Genomic DNA, 7,014 nt, shown 5'->3' with positions numbered 1-7,014 from the left:
GTAAGAAGGTTTTCTGAAAATGAACTTCAGAAAGTAACTTTCAAATTGTTCAAGCCAGTGTTTTTGTTGCCATCCTTGGGCACTCTCAGCACTGACCTGTTAATATCCTCAGTATTACTGCAGCATTCAGTAGCTACAGTCTGAGGTATTTAAGAGAGTTGCCATCGAAATTGTCACAATTCCATCTTAACAACTAGAGGCTGTAGGAGGGAAGCCAAGAAATTTCAGAAGAATGGGATTTTTGAAGAGCAAGCTGCTAAAAGCTAATGAATTGAAATGTAAGTTAACAGATTTTGCAGACACAAGGGAACATGACATAATGCAGTTGAGAAGCTGTTCCAGTTATGAAGGACAAATTGGTAACAGTGCTGAGATGACTTCTTAAATTAGGTGATGAGGTAAACTCACAACACACACTGAGTGAAGTGAGTTGTTTAAACCTTATGCTTTGCTTGCTAGCTTCTAGAATGATATGTTTTTGAAGTGGGGAAGAGAACACAGCATTGACATTACAGTTTCTACTTTCAAAGGCTCCAGCAATGTTACTTAATTAAATCTTGGAGCCCTGGGAATGCAGTTAACCTTGACTTTACCCAGATGACTGCTCAGCTCTCATGTTCCCCCAGCAGGTTTGTACAGTTAAAAAGGATATCTTGTGGTTGTGTATCACAGTAAAGTTCCAGTTCAGAATGGTTTATAGTAAATATCTAGTTGCATATAGAGTGGGATTTGAGCTTATATGTACATACTCTCTATATATTTACACTACTTACCATGTGTATGTAGCTGATATAAACAGGTTTTAGGTGAGTAATTGATGGTCGCAGGCTCCACTAATGCTCAGTCAAATGGCCCACTGAAATGGCAATAAACAGTATTTTAAACTCCTATAAACTGCTTAGAATCTATATAAATAAACTCTTCAAACAAGGTGTAGCCCATTTCAGTCCTATCATACTAGGTACTCTTTTTGTCAGACTTAGCTCTTATAACAACAGTAGCCATCAGACACTTTTAATCTGGCACTAATATAAATGGAGCATAGAATATTTGCAAAAAACAACTCTAAATCATGCCACCTCTCACTGAAAGTTATTCTACCATTAGCATTTTTCTACTTGTTTCCTTTTTTTTTTTTAAACTGGAAGAATCTTTTGCTTTCATTGTTATGGTTTAGATACAGGGGGCGGACTAGAATAAATCCTTCCAAGATGAGAGAGCTTAGGACCCGAAACAGAATGTGAACCTGTCTCTTCCTGATGAGGACTCACTTCTTTGTTAACCACCAGGGCATTGCCCTTTCCTGCTCACAGTCAGCCACCAGCCCCAAGTTCCCAGTGACCACAAGTCAAGAACTGGGAGGGTAACACTTCCCCTCCCACTGCCAGAAAGAGTCTCTTGAACCTGTATTTCAGAGCATTCTGTGTTTACCCCCAAGATTTCCTTCAGGACTGTTTAAAATGAGAGCTCTGACTCCTCATTAGTTGCTTGATTATGGATAGGGAGGCATTAAGACAGATGAAGTTGTTTAGAGATACGAGTTTTATCATGAGCTGCACGGGTCCTCCATATTCTTTCCAGCATTTCTGTAGCTAGGGAGTACTATCTCAAGACTCTCTTGAGATTCCAGGACCTGTCATCCTCCAGCCTTGCCCTAGTCCCCTTTCATTATCAAAATTTTACATGGCTTAAGGAAACAGGATGGAGTTAACATACTGGAAAGCTGCTGTCTTCCCTGCCTTTCTCCCTTGCCTTTTGCTAAAAGATCACAGTTTTGATTTGTTGCGTTTTTTACTCAAAACTCCAGTGCCTTTAGCCCTACAAATAGCATTTTGGCTACCAGAAATCCTAAAAGGAGCTACAGGGGAGCCCTGAGCAGAATTCTTCAACTGTCTGAGCAATCCCCCAAAATAGTCGAGGACATGTGATACTTCTGATTATTTTGAACCTGCTGGCAATATCCTGCAGTAGTGCTTAGATTTATTCAGCATCTGAGAAGGCAGAAAAGCCTCCCTAATCTGCACAGTGAAGAGATGCACTGTAAGCAACTGGCCTTCTTGTGGTATTTGATGGACTGTTTCCATCTGGCTGGACTATTTCACAGCATACTTCTCTGAGCTTTGTAGCACTTAATACTTACTCACAAATGCACAGCAGTATTTAGAGCTATTTCTTGCATGAGTTAGTCATTGCTGGATGGCCATCCATTAAAACCTCCACTGGGATATAAGCAGCAGACATCTGTCTGCACTGGAACTGAAGGTGTGACATGTAAAAGCACCCAAGCTACTGCTGGTTAACTACTGTGCCTGCCAATAGCAGGAAAGCTACAGCTCAAAAACCCACTGTGCCAAACCCACTGAGGAGCTTTGGAATTAATCTGGTAGCCAGATGTGTCACCAACATCGGTGGGTGAAAAGCCATGATGGGCAGATCTCTGCACACTGTGTTCTGGGAAATGTGCAGCCTCTGTGTGTGCTGAAGCAGCATTTGCCTAAAAATAAAGGGAGAAAACTGGGTCACATTAAAGATATGAGGCTTTCTTAAATGAAAGCCTCAATGAGTTAACTATGGGTTAGCTAAATGCAGATGGCCAAAAACGTAAAGTTTATGTGAACAACACACACCACATAAGCCTCAAAAAAAGCCAAATCGGGAAGTCTTTTGAGAGAAAGCAACCTTTTTTTAGTATACTCTGACACATGCTGCTTGGGACTGGGTCAGCAGTGTCCCAAGAATAGGAGTTCACTGTATTCTTGTACATTTGGTTCTTGTCCCAGCAAGTTTGGAGAGGTGTGAAAACGAAAACTGGCTGTGCTGAAACATAACCAGGCTTCTCTGATCGTCAAGGAAGTTCAGCTCAGGTTTCAACCAGCAGCTTTGTGGTTTGGCATGAAAGACACTATTCTAGTTCCTAGCAGGATGTAAACACCCTGGGTGAGCATTACTCTTCTTTGGGAGACCTCTGGCCACCTGCTCGAGCATTCATCCTTGCTCCGAGCTCATTACAAGTGCCCTGGGATTTGATGAGGAGGAGTGGCAGTAAATACATGTTTTGTTCACTGTTTAAGACAGCCCTGAATCTTTGCTATACACGCCAGGAGAGAGGGTGAAAGGGAGCAGGTTTTCACACACACTGCCTGAGAGCCTCACGCCATTTTACCTCAGGGTCTCCAAGCCTGCTGCACCCCGAGCTACACCACACAGCCCTCGTGCCCCAACTGGAGCAAGACCTTGAAATTTGCTGGCAGATCCCCAGGTATCTCTGAAAAACACGTGCCCTCACAGCTGCTGCCAGCACCGTGAGCACCTTGTCCCAGCACAGCACTGCCTCATGGGGCATTCCAGAACAATCCCTCTCTGCCTTCACAAGGTGTCCCTGCTCTGCCTTCCAGAGGGGCCCGGAGGTGAATTCACTCTCTGATGATGCCCAGGGAATCACAGAATCAATTAAGTTGGAAAAGACCTCCAAGATCATCGAGTCCAGCCTATGACCGAACATCACCATGGCACTGAGTGCCACATCCAGCCTTTCCTAAAACACCTCCAGGGCTGGTGCTTCCACCACATCCCCAGACAGTCTATTCCAATGCCTAATCACCCTTTCTATGAAGAATTTCTTCCTTAATGTCCAACCTAGACCTCCCCTGGGGCAGCTTAAGACTATGTCCTCTTGTCCTGTCACTGGTTGCCTGGGAGAAGAGATCAACCCCTACCTCACTAAAACCTCTTTTCAGGGAGTTGTAGAGTGATAGGGTCACCCCCTAAGTCTCCTCTTCTCCAGGCTAAACACCCCCAGCTCCCTCAGCTACTCCTCATAAGACCTGTGCTCCAGACCCTTCCCCAGCTCTGTTCCTTTCTCTGAACCCGCTCCAGCACCTCAACGTCCTTCCTGAACTGAGGGACCCAGAACTCGGCACAGAACTCGAGGTGTGGCCTCAGCAGTGCCCAGTGCAGGGGGACAATCACTGTCCTGGTCCTGCTGGCCACACTATCGCTGACACAGGCCAGGTGCCATTGGCCTTGTTGCCCACCTGGGCACATGCTGGCACATGTTCCGCCACTGTTAACCAGCACCCCCAGGTCCTTTCCCACTGGGCCACTTTCCAGCCACTCATCCCCCAGCCTGTAGAGCTGCAGGGGGTTGTTGTGGCCAAAGTGCAGAACCCAGCACTTGGCCCGGTTGAACCCCGCAAAACTGGCTTTGGCCCATTGATCCAGCCTGTCCGGATCCCTTGCAGAGCCTTCCTACCCTGCAGCAGATCGAAGAGTCGAGTCCTCTCCCTGTGACGCTGTCTCTGCGCTGGGCAGGAGCTGCCTCCCCACAGCGCGGCGGGAGGTTGGAGGTTGGAGGTTCTCAGGTTCTGCAGCTGCGGCCGCCGCTGCCATCGAGGGCCGGCCGGGAGCGGCATCTCAGCGCCCTCAGGCCCCTTCCCAGCCCCACTGGCCGGGCACAGCGGTGCCTGCTCCCCCCCAGCCCGCCCCGCTGCCCTGGGCCTTGGGAGCTGCGCGGCGTGAGGCGGCGGGAGCAGCCGGGAGGGCCTGAGGGGCGAGCGGGCACAGGTGCCGCGCGGGGAAATCCTCAGGCGTGGAGCGGCCCCCGGTGAGTTGGCTCGAGGGGGTGCTGGGAGCCCCGAGGAGGGGGGAGGCTGCCATGGAGGGGCATCCCGGCGGCAGGGTGGTGAGCGGTCAGGGATGAGCCTTGCTCTGCACGGCTTCGCAGAGCCCCTTCGGTCACTGTGTTCAAACCACGCGGATTCAAGGTGTGCATTTCCTGCTGAGCGGCGAATGGGTGCTGTGACAAAAGCTGGAATCTGAGGCGCGAGCTCCTCAGCTGGAAATAGTTGAGGCCGTTTGTGGGAACTGTGTGATGGGAGTTGAAGCTGTTGTGTATCGGGTGAGTGCTGCATGGGCTGGAGTCAGGCGAGGACCCCCAGGAACCCACAGGTCGGAGATCAGAGCAGGGGTCTGCAGCCACCAGGTGAGACCCCAGCACCCACCCCTGCGCAGCCCCTTGGCTGCTCTGCCCGTGCCCCGCTGCCTCAGCACCTGTAGCCAGCCAGAAGGTACCTCAGAGCACCGTGGGTTGTTATCTGGCACATCCCTGCTGCATCACCCCGTGCGTGTTTCCCGGTGTTTTGCTTATTTCTGTGATCACAGCAACACGCCTTTCCTTGTTCCATTTGTATTAAGAAAGTTGGTTGGAGCACGGTGCTAATAATTCTGAGGTTGTGGGTCTGATCCCCATATGGGCCATTCACTTAAGAGTTGGACTCAAGGAGCCTTGTGGGTCCCTTCCAGCTCAGAATATTTGGTGATTAAGGTGCTCCTTCTTAATGTATTACCAACTGAATCATGTCCCTTTCACTTTTGTTTCCATGCCTGTCATTACCTTCCTCATTGTTCAAGATGATGAAGGTTCTCAGCACCTTCTAAAGGCCCCCTGATAGGAACGTGTGAGTTAGTACTTCCTTGCATTGGAGTGATTACTATTGCATTTCAGATTGTGCCAGCTTTCAGTGTATTCATGTTCCATCATGGAAAAAATGTTCTTCTTCCTTCCCCTTCTGCAATTTTCTACTTAAGAGCATTAATGCATGGATACAATTATGCTAACATTAGGCAAATTTTGCTTTGAAAAGTCCTTGTAATTGAATGACAGATGCTTATGACTGAATCCATTTAAAAACTCAATGTAAGACTAAAGTTACTATTCAGGGACCTGCTTAGCATCCTGAGTACTCCTTGACTTTCAAGTGGAAATGGTGATTGGCACCACAGAGAGTTAGTTTGGAGTTTCCAGGTTAGAAACTATAGTATAATGCTGCAGTAATTCAGGTGGCACTTGCACTATATGTCTGGATGTAAATTAATCTGAAACTATGGTAGAATACAGATGAACAATAATTTTATGTAGTGTAACAGTTTTCTATTGATATTAGTATTTTATTACAGTATTTATAAAATGGAGAGCTATGTAGTTTTATTTAGAATGGCTACAGAAAACAAAATTGAGAAGCGTGTTTTTTCAACTTCGAAAATGATGCATCTTTATCTTGCTGAAGTTTTAAAGTATTTGTAAATATCATGTTACTTATATGTCTTCCCACAGTTAGAAAGACAAGGCAAATTTACTGTGCATATCTACTTAGTTACTTCAAACTCCAGTCTGTGCTCTGTTATGCCAGATCTAACTCAATTTCTTTATTTCTTCAGACAGTCAAGACTTTTGAAGGTGGGACACTTTCAGATGTGCCTAAAAGTTAGTGCTTTCTTCAAGGAGTAAACCAGCTAATTTATAAGGCATGTGGAAAAAGGTAGGGATCAGCTTTTATTTAATAGTTAGATCAAGACAAATTCCTCATAGAGGCCAGAGCTTCCCTTCTTAAACGTGGCACTTCTCAAAGCAGTAAGTGCCTATGTTTAGAAACTAATCCACTTTCTAAATTACATACACTTGATAATCTACTAACTTCTCAATATTCTGATTCTTCCAGTGCTCATTGACTTATAAGCCAGGTTCTCCTACACAAGGAGAAGAATTAGAGAAGCAGCAAATTTTGCATCTATAAGCCTTTGATATAGGCTGGGGATTTAAAGAAAATAAATCATAAACAGTAGGAGGGTTTTTTGCTGAACAATGAATTTGCAGCGCTGGAAAGTAGTAAATTTGCTAATACCGTACAAAACAATAAAGTGATGTTGATTAGAGACCAAACATAACATTGAATCCAAGTGACTTTAATATGTAATGTAGAATATGGTAACTAAAATATAATACATAAAGCATATGTACATCAGATATGACATATATGAAAAATAGTTAACAAAATATGTTAAATAGCATATAAATGCATGCATCTTAGTTACATAATAAACCATGTATGTACTGAAATTTTGTTAATCTGCTACTCAGATTTTAAAAGGTACCTGCTTCAGATTTCTTCCCTATTCTTGAACTTAACAAGTTTGCACAAAGCCTCTTTTTAGGTGTGTGTACACACTCATTATGCA

This window comes from Neopelma chrysocephalum, unplaced genomic scaffold (assembly GCF_003984885.1).
Source record: "Neopelma chrysocephalum unplaced genomic scaffold, ASM398488v2 Primary Assembly neopelma1_70, whole genome shotgun sequence".
NCBI lineage: Eukaryota > Metazoa > Chordata > Aves > Passeriformes > Pipridae > Neopelma > Neopelma chrysocephalum.
Note: the sequence above shows the minus strand (reverse complement) of the source record.